Source organism: Acomys russatus, chromosome 18 (assembly GCF_903995435.1).
Source record: "Acomys russatus chromosome 18, mAcoRus1.1, whole genome shotgun sequence".
Lineage (NCBI taxonomy): Eukaryota > Metazoa > Chordata > Mammalia > Rodentia > Muridae > Acomys > Acomys russatus.
In genome coordinates, this window is record NC_067154.1 from 33,100,967 (window position 1) to 33,123,741 (window position 22,775).

The window sequence follows — 22,775 nt, forward strand, 5'->3', positions numbered from 1 at the left end:
CTGAGTGCCACCAGGCCTCCTCATCCAGGGGACATGGTCAAATATGGCACCAAAGCTTTTACTATGATGAAAAGGCATTTGGCGACTGCCTTTTTCTACAATGTGGATTTCTGTGCAGATTAAAAACATTAGTAATGCTAATATATCTAAAAATATATACAATCTAATAAACAGTGAATTAATTTAACCTTCAGGGAGTCATAACTTAGATCCATCTGCCTAAGGTCAAATTGTCTCCAGGTAAATACCCCTGTAAATCAACAGCCTAAGCCTCTCCACCTACTACTTATTCCTGAGAGGATATTTTCAATGTAAAATTTTCCTTTATGTTCCTAAACTTTAACTTCTATTCCTAGTCTTTATTTGTCCCAGCATATTTCCACTCAGCTGACAGATACCATCCATGAATCAGCTGCAGACTATAAGCTTCTCCAAATGGCGTGAGCCCTTGGACTTGATGAAAGCTGTTCTAAGACAATCCAGCCTATGTGATTGTTTCTTGTCTCTTCAGCTGGGTCTGATGAAAGCCTCCCATTTCCTGAACCTCCAATCCTTGGCCTTTGACTAGCAGTCCAGATTTCATGGCTGCTGAACATGGTATCTTAATCTCAGCTGAGAAGAGTTACAGAAGAGAGTATGCTATCTCTTGGCTTCTACAAATGACTGGAATGTTAGTTTTATGGGACTCCCACTCCCCTGGAAGGAACCATATTTTGTCATCCTTACCACCCACAACGATGTGATGGTAGACCACAACCACACCTTGATATCTCACTCCCAGGTCAATAATGTAAAAAGGGATTGTAGGCATATTGTAATTGTCCACTGTGTGAAGATTTAAATGCTGATTTCTGTGTTCCATATGTGGTTGCAATTCTTGTTCTGAGACTCTCCTGTTTCAGTGTTGTGTATACATTGTTCCCCACAAGTTACTTGACATATCAGTAAAGAAATTTAACAGTCAATGATTGAATAGAGGAAAGAATAGTGCTGGACTTCCTGCCAGCCCCCAGAGGGTAGAGAGAGGGAGGAAGTTGGGATTGAGTTATGAGAACAGGTCCAGGAGACACCGTGAGAGAACCGTTAGAGCAAAGAAAACCCTAAAATGCGAGTATATCAAGGATCTAGGAGGTAGCCAGATTCATTTATAGTACCATAAAGCCTGTTAAATAAATATAATGGTTCAGTCTCAATAATTTGGGTGGGTTCTAGCTGGGTTAAGAGAAAAACTGCAATTTAAAAATAACCACTTAATGGTGATGGTGGCCCAGTTGCAGAGAAACGAAGCATCAGCAAGGCTTGAGAAGACTACATGGGTTGTAGATTCATAATGTCATTTTGTCTGGCAATATTTGCTTCTGTTATTTCATGGGATATATGTCTAGTTGGTGTAAAAGTCTCAAAGTTCTTCACTACCACTTTGTCAACTGCACATTCATTCATTCTCCTCTCTATTGAAACTCTTTGGTTTGAATGTAATGATGGATTAATCCCTGTTTAGCTATTTGACATAGCATCAAGCCCTAAATGTCTCTTATTTCTATTTACTAGGATGTTTGCATCTGATGGTACAGCAGTGAGAGAGCACCTGTATTCCCAAATCTTTGTAGTTCCTTGTGACAGAGAGAAACACACAGTTTCTTTCCTTACACTGCTCATAGTAAGTTTAAAATTGAGAAAAGCTGAAGCTGCTCTCAAGGCCATCAGCACAGCAATGGCTGATGTCAGCTACAGAAAATTAGGGAGTCAAATAACCCAAGATTTATTTGCATTAGAAAAGAAAATTGCAAAGTTAGAAAGCAGGTTAACATGTTGGCTGGAGTAGTCTTACAACAGGGCAGGGCATTTGCTCTGCTTTACACAGAACAAGGGTTTACTGTGTGACTTTTATGAGCCTTAATGCCTCTATGCAAAGCACTCAGGAATTATCAAGGATATTTTGGCTGAAATTGGAAAACATCTCACAGAGAGGGAGAAGTCCCCAAAAGGAGGAAATAAATGGCTTCTGTTTTTATTCTCAGGTTTTTTCTGAGAAGGAATTCTGCTGACGGCTGTGGCAGGGCCCTCAGCAGCATCTCTCCTGATCTTGGTGATTACTATTGGCCCCACCATCATTAATGCCTTAAATAGACATATAAATGTCTGCTTAGGAGCAATTAAGCTGATGGAAGTTAAGTCTAAATATGAACAGGTACCCACGAGAGTCAAGGATTTGACTGAGGGTATAACTCAAGGGGAGAATATGATGGCAAATGTTATGTTGGTGGCTAATATTAAAAGTCTAGAATCTATACTTAAGAGAACTATGAAGCAAAATTGGACCTCCAAGTGTTAAAGTCTGTTAATGGTTACAATTTTCACTACTGTTTCTCCTTCTGTAAACAAGATTGGTTTGCAAGACTGGACCTTCTGCTGGCAGAAGAACAAATTATAAATATATATATAATATTATAATATATTATATAAATATCATATATAATATATACACGTGTACATATGTGTGTTTGTGTGAGTGTATATGTGAGTATGTCTGTTTCTGTTCATTGTCTTTATAAATCTTCAACTGAGGTGGCTGGGTGCTGTACTCCAGAATCCCAGGTGTAGACCTAGTGCCAGTATCTGGATAAAATTTTCTCTTAAAAAAATTATTAAGACCAGACTGGTGAATCTCTGAAGGACACCAGACCTATAACACCATCTAAAATATACATTATATGAAAAAAAGGAGGAAGAAAGCAAATAATGATAGAAAGTAAGGAAGAAAGAGAGGGGGAGAGAGGATGGTTTGAGGGGATAGTGAAATAATTCAACATATGCATACAGAGTGTAATTTTCAAACCACAGTAACTACCATTTCTGTCACTTTAAATATTTTTCTGTTTTTGTGTTGAAATCTGCCTGCTATTCTTTTGCTTATTGTAAAAATTCTTTTTCATAACAACTCGTGATTGTCATCCCTTTCCCTCTTATTCTAAGTGTATAAATAAATATGTTTTTAATTGAAATAGAATAAATCACTTTCATTTCTCCCTTTATTCCCTCAAATCCTTCCCAAGCAATCTTCCTCTACATTCTCCCATTCCCCTGTATCAAGGTAATAGCCTCCTTATTATTGTTATTGTTTTATATACAAATTGGCATCTGGAAAGTCATTACCCTACGGGGCAAAATGAAATTGACAAGGTAGGGAAAAGAAAACTGTAGAGTCTGTTAATACACACTGCAAAAGATGCAGTAAGGGAGCTGCCATTGCAAGGCTGAGTGTTGGAAAGAATTCTTTCCTACCAGATAAGAAAGAATTTGCTTTTCTTGTTTCCTAGGCCATTTGTGCAGGATCCAGATCTATAGAGACAGTTGGTCGACTCAGCTTCTTGTCGCAGAGTAAATTTTACAGCATGAGTTGGTGAAGGCTCCACTATTCATTAGCAGTTAGGCTCCAGGTGTCTGAATGAGAAATTTTACATCAGTGGGAGTTAGGCTCTGAATAGTCTTTGTGCGGTTGTTAAAGTTTGGGAAGTTAGCTTTTGTTTCTGGTCTTTGTCACTAACATAAGCACAATAATTTCACCTTGTAAGGAAATACTGCTGAGCTTTTCCCTTATGAGAGAAAACCCAGAAATGCTTGTTCTAAGTAACAACCATTTATTTTGGTGTGTGAGTAAATATTTAGTGATTTTTTTTTGTAATACTTGACTGTTTAAACAGTTTTTCTCTCTTTTCTTTGATGTTTTTCAGTTTCACATTATTTAAAACTTTTAAATGCTTCTGATACATTTTTTTTTTGTTTTCATTTATTGTATAACATGGAGATATTTTAGGCCGAAGACACATATTATGTAATGAAAGAGAAAATGAAAAAATTTACATGAAATGGTTATTTATGAGAAAAAGTTCTTGCTTGTTGAAGGTACCTTCAGGCACCAAAAGTAGAAGCTAATTTTTCTTTAATGTTAAGGACACTGCCTTGGTAATACGTAAGATGTACTGCCCAGGGGCATCCTGTCATGTAATCCACAGGCTGTTCCTTTAAAAAAAAAATCCAGGTAAACAGAATCTAAGACTTTTGGCAACAGATGGCCAATTAGTTTTAAGTATAGCATTCAATTTCATAAAACAAAAGTAAATTCTAAATATTTTGAATAAAAGAAAATATATCCTACAGCATGTCTTTGATGATTTATTTATTCAAGTGGTTTTACTTAAAATAAATCGGCTGGTGTGTTTAAAAATATATCACAAAGAATTTACACCTCTGATAAAACTATTATCCAGGGCATATCCTAATTGAAAAATCAGACCAACCTTTCCTTGGCATTGTTTTGTACGTAACATTTATATTCAGTTTATGTTGTCAAACATAGATTGTGCAAGCTTGCAACATCTGTAATTCTTACTGTATGTCCAATCCTCTACTTTTAACTATGTTTGGTATGTGGGGAGGTATGAAAATGCATGTGTGAGTGTGTGCATGTGTGCGTGTGCATGTGTGCGTGTGTGTGTGTGTTATTTTGCCTATTTATTCACCAGGTAAGTCATTAAGTTGTTAAGTAATGATATATTTTATTTATATATTATTTTAATAGATTGGAAACCACAACCTGTCAATCCTTTTTGAAGGTAATAGCTATTTTTTTCTTATTATACTAAAGGAATATTGTGTAATTTTTCTAAACATGTCTAATTTTTAAAATTAACTTTATATTCATTCCTTGTGAATTTCACATCATGTGTCTAAATCCTGCTCATCTCCCAGTACCTATGTACTCCACCCTCTACCCTTGCAACCTCTCTACCAAAGGGGAAAGTTCTTTGTGAGGAGGCTGTAATGTGTGAGAGGATATCCCACAGTACTACCTTTTGTGGACACATCTTTTCTTGAAAATGGTCATTGTAATGAGTCATTAGTCCAGTTCAAAGCCCCTGGTCCCTGCTACACTATCAATATTGATTCCTCACCCAAACTCTTCTTGGGAATCCTTTTGTTGTCCTGTAATTTAAATCTGTATAACTGGCCCCTTCACGCACTCCAGCAGCTTATAGATAAGGTAGATGTTGGGGTAGAACAACTCAAAGCCCATGATCTGGGCCTGGTAGATAGCTGAGCTAGTCAGCCAGCCAGCTCTCCTCTGCCTGCACCACCAGGGACACTTTTTAAGCACTATTCTCACTAGCTCGTCAAATGCTGTAGCTAACAAGAGATAGAGCCAGTTCTTCCACTTTCATGTCCTCCAGCTTGGGTCACTAGTGCCAGAGCCTACTCTATCAGCTCAACTGTGCTGTCCAGGCAAGGTGAAGGGCCAATCTCCCTAGTGCTGCAGCTGATGAAGGGCAGAGATGGTTCTTCTGCTCTCATGACCCCAATTCTACCTTTCCAGCATGCCTTGGGATGCAAAGGGAGGGAGAGGACATCTCACTCTTGCACACAGCACCTCACAGCACAGTGGCAGGGCCAGATCTCCCATGCTCAGGCTCTCAGGCCTGCTCACCTACAAACCCTACAACTATTGTCAGCTCTGTTGTTCTTCCTAGGCTAAGTGTGGCAGTTCTTTTCCAACACTGTATCTTGTGAGTGGCAGGGATAGCTCTGTATAGTTCTCAGACATCAACATAGCTTGGGGGTGGTAGCCAAGACCAGGGATGTCCACTTGGTCTTTGGTGGTAACAGACCACTACTACTGCTACAGGGCCATGGAGGCAGACAAAGCTCTTGGTGGCAGGACAGGGCAGGATCTAATCAAGGTCTTAGGCGGCACTACAGGCTAGTCACAACAGGCTTTCCTCACCACAATAGAGTCTCCAGATCTGCTCCTCTTCATTGTATACACATCCTTATGCTTCTCTCTCTCTCTCTCTCGTTTTTTTCATTCTCTCTACTGCTTACTTGATTATCTTAGTGTAACAGGTGCCTCTGGGTATCTGAGGTTGTCTCAGATATGCTAAGCTCTGCCCATATCTCACATAGGGTCGTCTCAGGCATGGTTTCTTGTCTAGATTTTTTAAAGGCAAATTATTGTAGTTGAAAAAATATTTTGTTACTATTCTTTACTTAAATGTTATGAAAATCACATTCAGATAAAAGAATAAGTATACCTGTATCATATTGTAGAGGATACAAATTAATATTATTCACAAATGTTATTCTAATGTTAAAAATTACTCTATTTTCATTATTTCTCTATAATGCACAGATATTTTAATTTTAAAAATTAATATATATTTTATGTGTCTGAGTGTTTTGCTTACGTGCATGTCTGCGCACTTTATAAGGCTCTGGTCTCTCAGCGGCAAGAAGAAGAAATCGGATACTTGGATGTAAAGTTACAAATGGTTGTGAGCATCTATCTAGGTGCTGGGAACTGTGATCCACTAGAAGATATACTCTAGTACTGCTGAATAATCTGTCTAGAAAGTCCACAGTGCATTCAAACAGGGCCTTCCCACACTGCAGAGGTGAATCAGTGTAATAACCTTGCAACAGGGGCACAAAACTGTATGCTTCAGAGTGCAGAACCCAGAGAGACCTGAGCACAGCACACATCTCTAGTCTTACTATTCCTTTAAAGAGATGGGAAGGAAGTACTACAGAATTCTAAATGTTGGCCCATACTGTGCATGCATACACACGGGAAGTACATCACAACTCCCCCCCCCACACTTTAAATGACATCAACTATGAAATGACTGATACATGATTTTTTTAGTTGATTATCATGGAAGTTTTAGGGAGTACATCTCTTGTGTTTGCAAATAATTATCATGATGTCAACAAATTTTATCATTTCTAATTTGAATATCTTTATGTTTATGCTTATTTTTTTCTAATAACAATTAAAGAAATTATTACTTTAGGGATCTTATAGTTCTTTACATTATAAACAATGATAAAAGCTTATATAGAGCATGAAACATCAAGATTGAAATAGGATATGTTGAGACACAGGAATTTTCTGAGTGAATTTACAGTAGATCAGAAACTACTTTGTACTTTTCTCTAATTTTCAACACATAAGTACATACTCTGTTATTTACGATCATAGAGTAATAAACAAACCAATATTTTGGTGATACAGTCTGGATTCATAAACCAAGACCTGAAATAAACCTTCTCACTTAGATCAGAGCCGTTCAAGCTAAGAGAGTCTCACAAACAGGGTGCGTGCTTGTCCAGATGCCCCACATTAATATGACTAGACTATCTACTTATTCCTTTACTCTCAGCTTCTTCAAGAATAGGAAAATAATTGCAAAGACTAACTGGATTAAAAGAGAAAATAAGGCTATGTTTAAAACTAGTCTTAAAAAAGTCGGTTGAAATGTACCATATGACAAGCTTGGAAGCAATGCTTCCAGCATCCACATGATTGTGGGAAGATGATTTTTTAAAAGAAAAGCCTCAGATAAAAGGTGGCATGTAACAAAGAGGAATGAATACTTCTGTCCTAAATGGATATGTGGTGATATTTTTACTTATTTGGGAAGCCCACATGACATCATCTTCCATCAATATGGATGGAAACTGCTCCAACCTTGCAACCAGTAATACAGTATACTTATAAATAAGCAATCCCCTACATTTTTCTCGGGTTTTTGAATCTACCTGGATAATACAGTTATATCTCAAAGGGCATAGTTAGAGTCCTTTGTTTATGTTTACCATCCAAAGAAGGCTGTATCAGACACCATTCTCACTAATAACCTGATAGATAGGCCAGGCTAATAAACCTCTGATTTCCTCTCGTTCTATCTCCACCCCCCACTTCCTCCAAGTAAACTGGAGCCAAACTCCTACCTTGAATTCTGTGTTTACCAACCCCTGGGACAATGTTTGTTGACTATATTGCAGCAAAACAGACAAGGGAAAGCCTCCCCTGATCCTTTTATTATGCTTCAGGGAATTCACCACCTTCTAAATTACATCCAAGGCACAAGACTGCTGGATTTGCTTAAGAGCCCAGACTCCTTACCCAGTCAGATTTTGAATACAACTTTCAAAATCATGTTCTTCAACTTGTCTGCCTGTCTGCTGCCTGAAACTACTATTACTTTGAGAGTTATGACTGAAAGTATATGATGCCTAGTCATGGTAATTTACCTCCTTGCAAATCCCCCCTTTTGTCTCTTGTAATGCTAAACTTATATTTATTCTTAATTCAGAAACGTATTTTGTTCCCACAATAGCGTGGCTTTCCTATACCACCAGTCTCGCCCGTGGTATGGCTTCAGAGTATCTACATAACAATTCAGTTTCATGTATGCTTGGCCATGTACTCCTCCAAATGTGTGCTTATTCCAGCACAGAGGGCCCCCACCTTTCATTCATTGGGATGGCTACAAGTGGTATGTAACGGTTGTTTTTCTACTATTTCCAAGGATAGTAAGAGTAGGGGAGGCAGGGACTGCTACCTGATGTACAAGGAACCAATTCAGAGGAGAAATGGTCCTACTAAGGATAACTCATCAGATAGATGCATATATCAGATACCCTCTGTTCACCCTTGATGCATATCATGGCCAGGCAGAAGCTCTGGCAAAACTCATCTTCCAAATCCAGTAAGGGTGAGGCTTAGATTTTACACTCAACAATGTTAGATAAAAGACAGCAGGAACATGAATCAAATCATTTCTGGTACCATAAAATGTTGGATTAAAACCCTGGCTCATTGTCTTTTTTAGTGTCTGGCCCTTGAATCTTATAGGACTTACTCTAGGGCCTTGTATATCCAATTGCCTTTAAAGGTTCATCAGACAAACAGTTGCCTCAGTAAAGCTAATGACCGTCAAAATTGAGTGTTTACCCCTTAGCCAAGATCAAAGATTTGAAGGTAACTTAAAAAATGGTTGAATGAAATGACTAATGAAACGTCATTCTGTTCTCTCTCCATTGGTGATTGCTTAGTTTGCTCTCACCCCTTTACCCTACTCTCCCAAACGGATACATCTCTTTTGTCAACATATTTGGTATTTCCATTGCCTTGAATATGGTCCAGATTGATAATCAGGTAATTGTATCTAGCAAAGCAATTGGCATGTTCTGTCTTCAGTAACATTCAGGAATAAATGTTTCAAAGTTACTGAGACCCCGTCTAAATTTGATGTGTTTTTGTCATTTTACCTTTACAAATTCTACATCCCTAAATCTGGGCACTAAGCAACTTTTCAGGGGCTCAACACACTTTTGATCTGGATATTAATAGAAGTTATAATTGGCTTGATCAGAATGGTTGTCAATACCATCTTGTGTGAGCCATTACACATTATTTTTGGCAGTACATTCTCTGATCATTAGTGAGTTGGAGCACTTTTTCCATGCTCTGTAGATCATTTGCATGCCTTCTTTTGTGGAACTCTTCATACTTGTCAGTTGTTTAAGAGGACCCAAGTTTTGTTCTAATTGCTATTGAAGTTATTTGGCTACTTAAGTAATTCTTATGTGAACCTGATATTGGATAAAAAGTATGCAAATATTGCCCTCTCATTCAGTAGCTCAGATTACCACCCTCTTAATGTTCTATTATATTATAGAAGACCATGTACATTCTAACAGACAGGTATGTGCAAATGGTCATATGTAATGGCATACAATATTTAGACTAATAATGCATGTTGATTAAAATCTTTAAATGTACATTTTTCTATGCATACTAGAGGACATAAAATTGATATATCCCAGTGAGAATATTTTTGTGTCACTAGAATGTTACAGAAACGGTAAGTTTACTATAATTGCTATTTTCACTTGTCTGGTCTGAAGAAATACTGCCTTCATTATAGTTTTTTATAGTTATTGTGGTGTTTTAAGCATTCATTAGGCTATCTGCAGAGATAAAGGCTAAGTTGTGTAAAAACAAAATAATAAATATACTAAGTTTGGCAATAAAGAAATGAAATAAGAAGCATATAACACTGTCTTTAGTTTGAAATTTTAAAAATGGCTTAACACATTTTCCATCACTGGATCTTTTAAGATATGGAAATTAATTAGTACTGTGGCTTTTGCCACAATTTGCTGTAAGCTTCTTATACATATATATGGACTAATATACATCATGCAGCTTCTGTCATGAATAAAATTCACTTTTCCACAAGGTTTATACTTTTTAGTACTTTTATATAAGAATTTGCTATGTGACAATGAACAATAGGTCATGCTTTCATCATTATAATTCAGAGCTACAATGAGATTCATTGTACTTACCTTAAATTCACAACATATTTATGGGTATTAAAAAGGACTTCTTATTTCCAAATTTTACAGAGATAATTTTTTAAAACAGGAAAATGTATTTGTTTTTTCAAGACAATTTAGACATCAAAAATATGTACTCTATTACCATGAATATAATTGTAATATAAAAATTCTACACTCAAAATACAAAGATTTCTTAACTTACATCCTACAGATTACATCTGTAAAAATGAATCATCATATAGGTGATAATCTGATGTCAATGTGTAGGTTTTAATTTTAAAGAGTAGGTCTCCAGAATTCTCTAGAAATTACCCTTAAAAGTATTTTTTTTTTCTCTTCAAATTTTGTTGAATTTCCTGTGACACAGGACAGTGGAATTTCTACAAGGGCTAGGGAACAAACTCAGTTGATGAAACATTTATCTTAGAAGCCTGAGGACCTGAGTCTGAATCCTAAGGATCAATGGCAACAGGTCATGCATAGTAGCAAGTGTTTATAATCTGTAGGCATAGGTGGAGCCAAGTGGTTCCCTGGAGTTCACTGGCAATCTGATAAGTCCTAAGCCAATGAGAGACCTTGTCTCTAAGGACACAAATAACATACCTCAGGATGACCCCTGAGTTTGTTTTATGGCCTCTACTGGTGCCCATAAGCATGCAAACATTCAGGGCAGGGACAGCCACATGAACATGTACAACTGCATGCATAAAGACACCCATAGAAAAGGATCTATGCAAGACTTTCTCCTCCATTTGAACTTTCTGGTACCTATATTTCACTGTAAACTCACATTCATTGCCACAAATCTATAAAATTAGAAAATGGGAAGTCACATAAAAGTGTTCTGATGAGGGTTTGAGTAATTAAATAAAATATCACTACATTTTTTATAATAGATCAGAATAAAATATATTTATATATTTATCTTTTAAATGTTTATAATATTTCTAAAAAGCATATTTTGTCCATATTCTCACTATCATAGAAAATCACAATGAAAGCTTCAGTGTCAATGGGAGTGATTATCTCTGACCTAGCCAGTATTATTTGTGAAATAGGAAACCTTTGTAGATTGCAGAACAGCAATTTCATTTAACTAATATCTAAGATTAACCTTCTTGGAAATACTATGATTTTTAAACTCCCTTTAATCACCTCTATTCAAGATTATAGTTTCTAAGTGTTGGTTAGGGATATAGTTCAACCGAAAGCTTCTAGGAGGGGAATCTGAGTTCAAATCACAAGAACATATATAAAACCTATAACATAGGAAGAATATGGATAATCTTGAGTTCCTCTGGCAAGATAGTAGGCAGAGAAAAGAGAATCCCTAAAAATGTATTGCCTAGTTAGCTTTTCCCATTTAGCAGAGAAATAACAATGAAGCTTGTCTTAAAGGAATATAAAAAAAAGATGATATACACCTAAAATTGTCCTCTGACAAATGTATTTTTTGCAGATGAGCACCTTTATTTACACATAAACACATACATACACATTACACACACCCACACACAAACACACATGCATACACACATATACTCATATGCACATTTCTTAAATTTTGGTGTAAAAAATGGATAATTGTGCTCCTATGGCTCATAATTTGATGAAGAAATTATTTAAGTTCAATAAATACTATATTAGGTGTTTTATTACTTTGCTTTGTTTTGTTTTTGTTTGTTTGGTGTGTGTGTGTGTGTGTGTGTGTGTGTGTGTGTGTATGAAATATATAGCATTTCTTTGCCTCTAGGAATTTTTAATTATTCTTGGATAAGAATTGTCAAAAGTTCTTTCCATGTAAAGAAAGCTATTTATGGAACAAATTATTTTGTTCTTTGGATTGACTGTCTAATTTTATGTTCTACAGACTCTGACATTGCCCAATCAGCTCTCCCTGTTCGATCTCTTCCTCAAGCACATCAGAAGTATTCAACAGAGGCACAGCTTTCACAAACAACTTCCATCTGGTGCAGATTTGGAGGCCAGCATTTGTGTTAGAAATTGAACCACCACTTTGATTTCCAGGCCAGATTTGTGGTGTCTTTGGCAATACAAGACTTTAGAAGCTAACTTGGCTTTTGACATATTTTGTTTGATTTAACTCAATGGACCAGTAAGCACAGCTAGAGGTCTTGTCTAGACAATGTGTTGGATTGAGCTTGTCTGTTACCAAGGCTTTTTTTCTCATTCCTATATTCTTTAAGTTAGTGGCAGTAAGTTGCAGTCATCTGAATATTTAAGGTATTGTTAATAAAGTAGGTATAATTAGATATCTGCTGTTTGACTGTGAAATGTTCCCGTTGTCTGGCAGTCCAACACAGAGCCTCTGGAAAAGTCCATGTACTTCGAATCATTCTCTCAACCAGCCTTTTCACAACAACCTGTAATTATGAGTCTGATAATACAATATCCTCATAACAAATTGTTCTGAGCAAAATCAGAAGACAATGTGAAATTTTATTCTGAGGTTAGTACTGTTATAAATCATGGCCTGGTATTGTGAGTTGCTACTTAGAATAGCAGTCAATATTACAGTACACTGAATAATTTCCCTGGGAAAACAAACTAGATTTTTATGTGTTCTTTCATTAATAGTTAGCCATTTCTATGTATTTCCACTTACTTTTGATATCACTTATTAAATCAGAAACTAAACCAAAGCAATTTTTGATATATCATATTGAAGGGTATTTCAGGACAAAATACTGCATGTATGAAATATAAAATATTACAGAGGACTAGGCTTTAGGCAATGATTCCATGAATCTGTTCTATTAAACATTATTTGCCATGAGCAAGGTACTGACTGTCAAGCCAACATAACATTTAAACATGCCGTTCATTATAGCAGCTATAAAGGGACCAAAACTTGAAAGGAAGACAATTCTATTACCATCATTTTAAGTGTAACACAAAAATAGAACCACTAATTGTAACAGTGGTATAGGGTAATCAAGTGTTTCTAAACCATTGAACAACATTGAAAAGAATTAGGAATTTTTATTAATAATATTTATTTTACTTTTAAATTACTTTTATAGGAGTGTCTCCATAGGGTTTGTATACATGAGTGCAGGTTCCTGCAAAAGCCAGAAGATACTACTGGATTCCTAGTAAATGGACTTGCAGGCAGTTATGAACCCTCTGATGTGGGTGCATGGAAAGGACTCTCAGGTCTAATGCAAAGTCACTATGCACTGTTAACATCTAAGATATTTCCACAGCCCTCAAAAACTTTCAAAAGGAATGAAATTATCCCAACAAATATGCATTCTGTATCTCCAGTTAGTGCAGCTACTTTGTAAAAGCCAAGTTTACAATCACTATTGTAGACTTAAGATTTTTCAATTAATTATTTATTCACTTTACATCCCGATAGTAGCCTGTTCCTTCTCTGTTCTCTGTCCCATCCTCCCAACCTTTTACCCTCTCCCTTCCCCAATTCCTCAGAAAGGGGGAGGGCCCATCAGTCCTAACTCATCAAACCACATCAGGACTGAGCACCTCCTCTTCTCCTGTGCCTCTGCGAGGCAGCCCTGCCTGTGGTTAAGAAGCAGACACAGAGTCCAGGTCTGAGAAGGGCCTGCTCCCCTTACTAGAGGACCCACATGGAGCCTGAGCTACAATCTGATACATATGTGGATGGGCATAGGTCTAGTCTATTCATAGCCCTTTCTTGGTATTTCAGACTGCCAGCACATCTGGGCCCTTGTTAGTGGGCTTTGTGGTCTTGTTGTGGAGCTCCTGCCACCTCCAGGGCCTTTTAACTTTCACTCCAGTTTTGCGCAAGACATCTTATGCTTTGCCCAATGTTTGGCTGTGAGTCTCCCTATCTGTCTTGATCTGCTGCTGGGTGTAGCGTCTCAGAGGACAACTATTCTAGAGGTTGGCGTCAGGGGTTGACTCTCTGCCATTGGGTGGGTCTTAGGTTGGGCCAGGCATTGGTTGGAAATTTCCTGAATCTCTACCTCATTTTAGTTCCTACACATCTCATAGGCAGGGTAAATTTTGTGTCAAAGCTTCTGTTTGTGAGTTGGTGTCCCCTCCCCACCAATAGGAGTCCTGTCTAGAAAGATGGTGTCCACTTCATCTCCATAATCCCTGGTACTAGGAATCTCATCCCAGAAGCCTCCCTTGCCCTGTCTCCAGCTTGCCACAGAGAAGCATCCACCTAGGGGTTCTCTTTTCTCTGCAGACCCTCTGTCCTCTCCTCCTGCTCTCTCCAGATCTGACCTCCACCCTCATTTCTCTCTGCATTCCCTCTTCTACCTTGTTCTCTCTCTTCAGTCACTTCCACCGTCCATTCTATTTGTTCTTCTGGGTGAGATTTAATAATCCTTCCTTAGGTTCTCCTTGTTACTTATCTTCTCTGAATCTGTGTCCTGTAGTATGTTTATCCCATACTATATGCCTAAGATTGGCTAATAAATGAGTATATGCCCTGTGTGTCTTTCTGGGTCTGGGTTACCTCACTCAGGTTGTTCTTTTCTAGTTCCATTTATTTGCCTGAAATTTTCATAATTTCCTTGTTTTTAATAGTTGAGTAATATTCCATTGTGTAAAGGGCTTAGGGAATGTAGTTTTCAGACTTTGGAAATCCCATGGTATACACAGACATAACAAAAAGATATGTGAAATAAAACATCACACTAATTTGTACAAACTTGCTCTTCATGGAACATTTCCTTATCCTCTTTCGTGATTGAAGAAATAGCTTGTATAGGTGCTTTGTCTTTTTGTTTAGATAATTTTCCTTGGCAACAAAAACAGACAGATGATTACAAAGAACTATTTCAGGTAGATAGGAATAGACAAAATAGAAGTATTTTGCATTAGACATAATGTTTCCCCCATCATTTTCTTGCTATTAGCCTCAGTCACACATTTCCCATATGTATCAAGCATTTTAAACGCTGTAACTTTCCTTCTGATAAAAAATAGTCTTTTCTGTTAAAGAGATAAAGAAAAAGTTGATTCCGTGTGTTTTACACCATTTTGTGCACAATAGTAAGACAAAAAAAAGTTAGAGATCTATTACTAAGATAGCTGAAGTTCTGTTCCTCACTCTATTGCACAGTTTTTAAAGATCTCACTGACTTGAAAACTGCTGTTATATGAACGTGTTTTCCCTAAATTTAGAGGATAGTAGTGGCACGCAACAGGCTGGTTGATCAGTTGCTCAACCATGTTCATAGCTGCCTTATTCATAATAGCCAGAACGTGGAAACAGCCTAAGTGTCCCTCAGCAGAAGAATGGATAAGGAAACTGTGATACATTTACACTATGGAATACTACTCAGCTGTTAAAAACAAGGAATTTCCGAAATTTGTGGACAAATGGATTGAATTAGAAATGATCATAATGAGTGAGTTAACCCAGAAGCAGAAAGACTCAAATGGTATATACTCACTTATATCTGCATACTAGCCCAAGGGGCATGTCCCATGAAAGTCTTCACTTAGCAGGAAACTGGGACAGAGGGAAGGACATCCTATTGGGACTCTAGATGAGAGAAGCATGGGAAAATGGCAAGGTAGAAGAATCCAGAGGGTCTTAGAAACCTATAAGAAGAACATTATGATAGGTACATTTGGGCCCAGGGGTCCTGCTCAAACTAAGGCACCAGCCAAGGACAATACAGGCCGTAAACTTCAAACCACTACCCAGATCTAGCCAATGGACAGGGCATTCTTCACAGTTGAGTGGAGAGTGGGGTATGACTTTCACACATACTCTTGTGCCTCATCTTTGACTACATCCATTGGATGAGGAGACCTGGTGGCACTCGGAGGAAGGATAGCAGGCTACCAAGAAGAGACTTGATATCCTATGAGCATATAAAGGGGGAGGAAGTCCCCCTTAGTCACAGTCATAGGGGAGGGGAGTAAGGAGAAAATGGGAGAGAGGGAGGAATGGAAGGATACAAAGGATGGGATAACTATTGAGATGTAATATGAATGAATTAATAAAAAAACATTTAAAAAAAGATTCTTTTTACCCCACCACAAAATTTGGTTGCTGCGGTCCCCAGTTGGGTGGGACTTTTCAGAGGACTTCTATAGTAGGCTCCTATCCTATTCTTTCTTTTTAACTGTTTCTGGCATCTATTCTATTTGCCCTTTTGAATGAGAATTAAGCATTATTCCTCGGTTCCTCCTTGTTACTTAGCTACTTTTTTAAATGTATATTTTATATATTATAATGTATTCACATTACACCCTGATTGTTGTCCGCTCCTTATCTTCCCATTCCCAGCCTCCCTCCCTATTCTGCCTATTCTCTTCCCCTAGACCTCTGATATAGGGGGCACTCTTATCCCAAATGGCTGGCAACAGCATCTTAGGTCTCAACAGGATAGCCTGCATTCCCCTCCTCTGTTTGTCTGCTAGTCCATCTTGCTAAGGAGCAGTAATCAATTCATGGACACCAGCCTGCAAGTCAGAGTTTGAGTGCAGTCTCCCCTCCGCACTACATGGAGAATCAGTTGTCCATAGGTGACATCTGACCAGGGGCTCTTGGTTCTCTGAATGCATTGTCCTTGGCTGGTGTATCAGTTTTTGCATCCCCGTTTGTGTCCAGATCCACAGACAGATTCTGTCTATTACAAATAAAGCTGCTATGAACATAATTGAGCAAATGTCCTTGTTGTGGGTACAAAGCTAAACAGAATTCTCAACAGAGGAATATTAAATGGGCAAGAAACACTTAAAGAAATGCTCAATGTCTCTAGTCATCAGAGAAATGCAAATTAAAATGACTATGAGATTCTATCTTGTACCCATCAGAATGGCTAAGATAGAAAATTCAAGTGACAGCTCATGCTGGCAAGAAGGTATTCAAGAAACTTTCAAGTCTCTGAAGAAAGAAATTTAACTATTCTGGGTTTTTTTGTTTTTCCATATGAAGTTCAGAATTGAACTTCAATTCAAGGTCTGACTTTCACACGTACTCTGGTGCCTCATATTTGACCAAGTCCCGTGAATGGGGAGAACTGGTGGCACTCAGAGGAAGGATAGCAGGCTACTAAGAAGAGACTTGATACCTTATGAGCATTTACAGGGGGAGGAGGTCCCCCACAGTCACAGTCATAGGGGAGGGAGTAAGGGGAGAATGGGAGGAAGGGAGGAATGGAAGGATACAAGGGAGGGGATAACCATTGAGATGTAATATGAATAAATTAATAAAAAAATTAAAAAAAGAAATTTAAGAAGATATCAGAATATGGACAGAATCCTGTGCTCATGGATCAATTGGATCTCTCTCTCTCTCTCTCTCTCTCTCTCTCTCTCTGTCTCTCTTTCTCTCTCTCTCTCTCTCTATGTTTGTCTGTCTCTCTCTAACTCAGTGATTTTTTTCACTGTAAGATGGAATCTACAGTGAAATCCATGGATTTCTAATATCCTCTGAAGATGGAAATAGAAGTCATAATTGCAACAATGAGAATGTACTAAGAATTGTGATGGATGCATCTATTAAAGTCTTTAAATTTTTCCTCTATATTATATGATCATTTGAGTTGTCATGTAAGTCTGTTAAAGAACTTACATACTGTTATATCACTTTTGATCTGATGTACTTATTTAACTAAAATAAAACAATTCTACTCCCTCCACTTTTCAAGGTTTTCAAGACTTAAGGATTCATCACTCCACTCCCTAATTCTGTGGTGGAGAACCTATAACAGTACTCTGGCTTCCTCACCATGGCTGTCCTCCAATACTTTCTAATGAAGGAGCATACACCTATAAAATACTATTAACTGTTGGTATACTCATCTTCAATATAATGATTATATATATATAATGAAGAAGTAAACTTCATTTGAGTAAATTCTGGGGGAAATGTGGCCTTTATAATACAAAGAGTGTAGGCCTTTACACCTGACTAGGGATAGATGAAAGCTGGTGGTGAAAGTCCATCTTGCATCTGTATGCAGAGGTCACTGAATGACATTTTTAATTAAAAATGAACACGTTACAAATAGCACAGTAATAGGTCTTACTGAGATATACTATTTCCCTGATGCGCAGTTCCAATTTCTGTAGTTTATATAGGAATTAACTCTGTGAATCCAACTTCAGTTCACACTTACAGTTGCATTTGTATATTTCTATCATTCCATCATAACTCAGCATTCATTTCATAACATTTTGATTTTAGTAATAGCACTAACAAAATTGTTAATTTGTCATTTATGCATCAGCTATGTGCTTCTCAAATATGACTGTTGTCACAAAGTCCAGGAGCACCTAACTCTGTTACCTTTCTAATTTGATTTTTACTTTTTGTTTTCCTTCAGATTTTACTATAACCCATTTCTTAATTTAGTCTAATCTAAGCTTCAGCTTTCTTAGTATTAATATTGTTCTTTGATGTGTTCAAAGTTTATTTTGAACTGTGACCTTTCATTCTCTCCACAAATCTGTTTGGATGGCTTTGGCTATCTTTCTACCTTAATATTTGTTGATTTGTTATGAAATTCATAATATCAAAGGCATTATAACCATACATATCAATTAAAATGCATAGAAATTTAGCTTTATATTTTCAGTGCTTTTTTCTATTTTTGTTAATGAACTTTTTTATATTAAGTATTCTCCATTCATCTATTGCTTTGTGTATCTAAAGAACAATGACATCTTATTACATGTCAAAAATACTATTATTGCTCACAACAAAAACAACCAGTTTTTGGCTAGGACTTGACATCTATTTTATGTCAAATTTCCCAGTGGTTTACAAATATGTTGATTCATTCCTACCATGCCCTAAATATATTGATTTCTTAAATGTTACTTAAGGAATTGATGTGAGAAGGAATTCAAAGTTGAATCTAAAAGATTGAACTGATTTTAATTCAAATGTACTGCCTAGAATATTGAAGGAAGATTATTGTGTATATTGTTTCGTATTATATCACATCACAGGTATTTGAATGTCTTCTAATGAAAATAAGCAAAATCATTGCAATTTTCTGTAAGTTTTTAATGAACTTTCTGCATTATTTGGGTAGATCTACTTGAGTCTGTTGTATTAGGGCTTTTAAACTTAATATTTTTGATGCATTTCAATTGTTAACTGGACTTATGCAGAGAGCTATTATGAGAAATATTTTGTTATTCTAAAATGGAGTTATTTCAGAAAATATCAGATAAAATTAATTATTTCCCTTTACTTACTTTAAGATTACAATATTAATGACCTAGTTAACTACCCATGGTGAAAATGGATTTTAATATACATAATCTAATTGAATCTTCATTTTCTATCTTTTTTAATGCTCAAAGAAAACTTCAATAAATCCATTTCAAAATATACTTGGAGGATATTTGCTATTTCATCTCATGTGCTTTTATTTAGGAATCTTTTGCAATTTAAAGTGGTTAATATATCTGCAAAAAATATTTATAATTGCTCAGTCTTTTGTTTCTAATAAACTATCATTGCATCATGGTCTCACATGGGCAGAATTAATTCTTCTCCCTTTTGAAAATATCAGAATATTCTAAAGATATGTTAACTTTCAAATTTAGAGCTACTAAAATTATTTTAATATTTGGTTTATGTTCTGATCCTGGCCAGTATACATAAATTTAAGTATTTGACCTCAAACAATTTATCATCTAACTAACTACAAGTGTACATATAAAGAAACGATCTGAAGTATGCATTATTGTATGAATTTGTGTATAAGTATGTCAGATAAATCCATATTGAAGGAACTAGGGATGTTAAGTTCAATGGCTCAGATAATTTGCTTCTGATCTTGCAAAGGATCAGGGTTTGGTTCTCAGCATACAGTTGGTAGTTCACAATCAGATGTAAACTCCAATTCCAAGGGTTTATATATTCACTTTTATCCTCCTCCAGCATTATAGTTAATAAAGTAATGGATCTTGGAGGAAAACCACAGCTTAACTAAACCATCACAATCTCTAATGAAATTCTAAATATTTGTCATTATAACCACAGATAGGTGTAGATCAACCCTCATCAATGTAACATCCTTTTACAATAGACAGAAACCATTATAGAAAACACCAATGGATTAAAATACTGTCTGATAGAGCCTAATACCAATGGAAACATCTATAAGTCATTCTTGAAAGTAAGGATGAAACATTGTGAAAGGAGCACAGAAAGATTATATGAGTCAGAGACCATTATGGAAGACACCAATGGACTAAAATGTTGACTGATGCAGCCTGATCCCAATGGAAACATCTATAAGTCATTCTTGATTTTTTTTTGTAATTTTTTTATTATTAATTTATTTGTTACATCTCAATGGTTATCTCATCCTTGTAACCTCTCATTCTTCCCTCCCTCCCATTTTCCCCTTACTCCCCTCGCCTATGAATGTGACTGAGGGGGACCTCCTCCCCCTGTATATGCTCATAGGGTATCAAGTCTCTTCTTGGTAGCCTGGTATCCTTCCTTTGAGAAAGTAAGTCAGAAATGTTGTGAAAGGAGCACAGAAAAATTATATGAGTCTGAGGATCAGAGAATTTGTGTGAGATTGTTTCTCCTAATAATATTGACATGACTGCCTACACAGTTGTGATATGTATATGTGATAAAGTGACCATGGAAAGACCACATGGCCTCCATGTTAACCAAAAACTACAAGCCAGAAAGAATGTTGAGTGTGAGATAAATTGTCTTATTCAAGAAAGAACACATCAGGTGGTTATCGAATACCAAATGGTTAGCCCTGAAAACATATACAAATAACATGCAGGCTGTGAAAGTTATATTTTAAAATACCTATGTATAAAACTGCATTTATATAAAAATGACTGAAGAAATAAGTTATGAATTTAAAGGGATCCATGAAGACTGTATATGAGGGTTAAGAGAAAGAAATTGGAAGAATTAAATAATTTAATTATATCACAATCTCAATAAACAAAAGAAGCAATAAAAAGTAAATCTAAGAAGCAATTAACAAAATGAACTAATGGAAAGTGGCTTATGGATAATGACCTCCAAATGTCCTCCAAAAAACAAAAACAACAACAACAACAACAAAAAAAAAACAAACAACAACAACAACAAAAAAAAACAAAACAAAGAAAACTAAGAAATACCTTGCAAGTAATTAAACATCTTTAGCCTTGGGTAAATAGAAATTAAAACCACTTTAAAATTTTAACTTTATTTAGAATGAAATACTAAGATCAAGGAAACAATGACAACAAATGCTGTGTGAATGTGGAAAGGGAACATTTAGTAACTGTTGATGTGAGAGTAAATAGTTCATCCACTGTGACAAACACTGTGGAATTTCTCACATAAATCTACCATATGATCCATCTATACCACTTCTGAAAATATAATGAAGAGTCTATAAACCCAACTTAGGAGTTACTTGTTTAACTATATTAATTACTGCTTTATTCACAATAGCGGTGACATGGAACATGGAAGCAGCCTAGATATAAAATTAATACAGAAAATGTGGATGCTTTTCAGCTCTTAAGACAAAAGTGATAGTATATTTCTCCTTTCTTGAAAGAGTTTTCTTTTCTTCTAATCTTTTATGAGTTCCCTAATTTCTGTAGATGTTTTTATCTAAACATACACACACTCACACACACACACATTTACATATGCACACTGTTTTAACAGATAATATCCATTTATTTGTCTTTTGGGTTACCTAGCTCCATCCATTTCCCTGAAATTTACATTTTAAAATTATTTTAACTTTTTCATCATTATTATTTATTTTTGATTTGTAAACCAGGCTGGCCTTGAACTCACAGATATCTGCCTGTCCCTGCCTCCCTCAATGCTAGGATTACATGTTTACACCACTGTGTCTGGCTTCTGAAATTTCCTTTATTTTGTTTTTCAACACCTAGATGACTTTGTATTGCTCAAATACACTATATTTCTGTTATCTACTTTCAGTTTGTTGACATCAAGTCTATTTTTAATGTCCTCCTATTTATGAAAATGGCATCAAAAATATATGTGAGCAAATAGCTTTATAGTAAAATACTGCATCCTTTGGATATATGCCAATGAATACCATAGCTTGTTCTTTTGTTACATTGGTGTCAACTTTTTGAGAAATGTACACACTGATATTGTAGTGGTCATACTAGTGTGCATACCACCAGCAATTAATAAGTGTTTCCTTTATTACATTCCAGTATATGTTATGATTTATTGATTTTGGCCGTTCTGACTGTGGTAAGATGAGATCTTAAATTAGATATAAGTTGTACTTCTCTGATGGCTAGTAGTGACAGAGGACACTGCTAGTGTGGCCAGAAATCTGAGACTACGTAGGGCATTGTTCCTAGAGGAAAACCTACTATTACCATTTTGCTAAAGGACAATAGCAATGAAATGACTCCCAAGGACTCATTGTTTTTCCCATAGTCAGTTCCTTGCTGAAGCTCATTTTTTGCAGTTGGTAGTAATTCATACTGAACCCCACCAATGGATAATGTGCAGAGAGTAAGAGACTTTGGGGCAGTCATCCCTAAAATGGATGTCTTTATCAGACCTCTTCCTTCAAGGCTCAAAAGGTATCTGTAGAAAACGAAGCAGGAAGATTATAAGAGTCGGA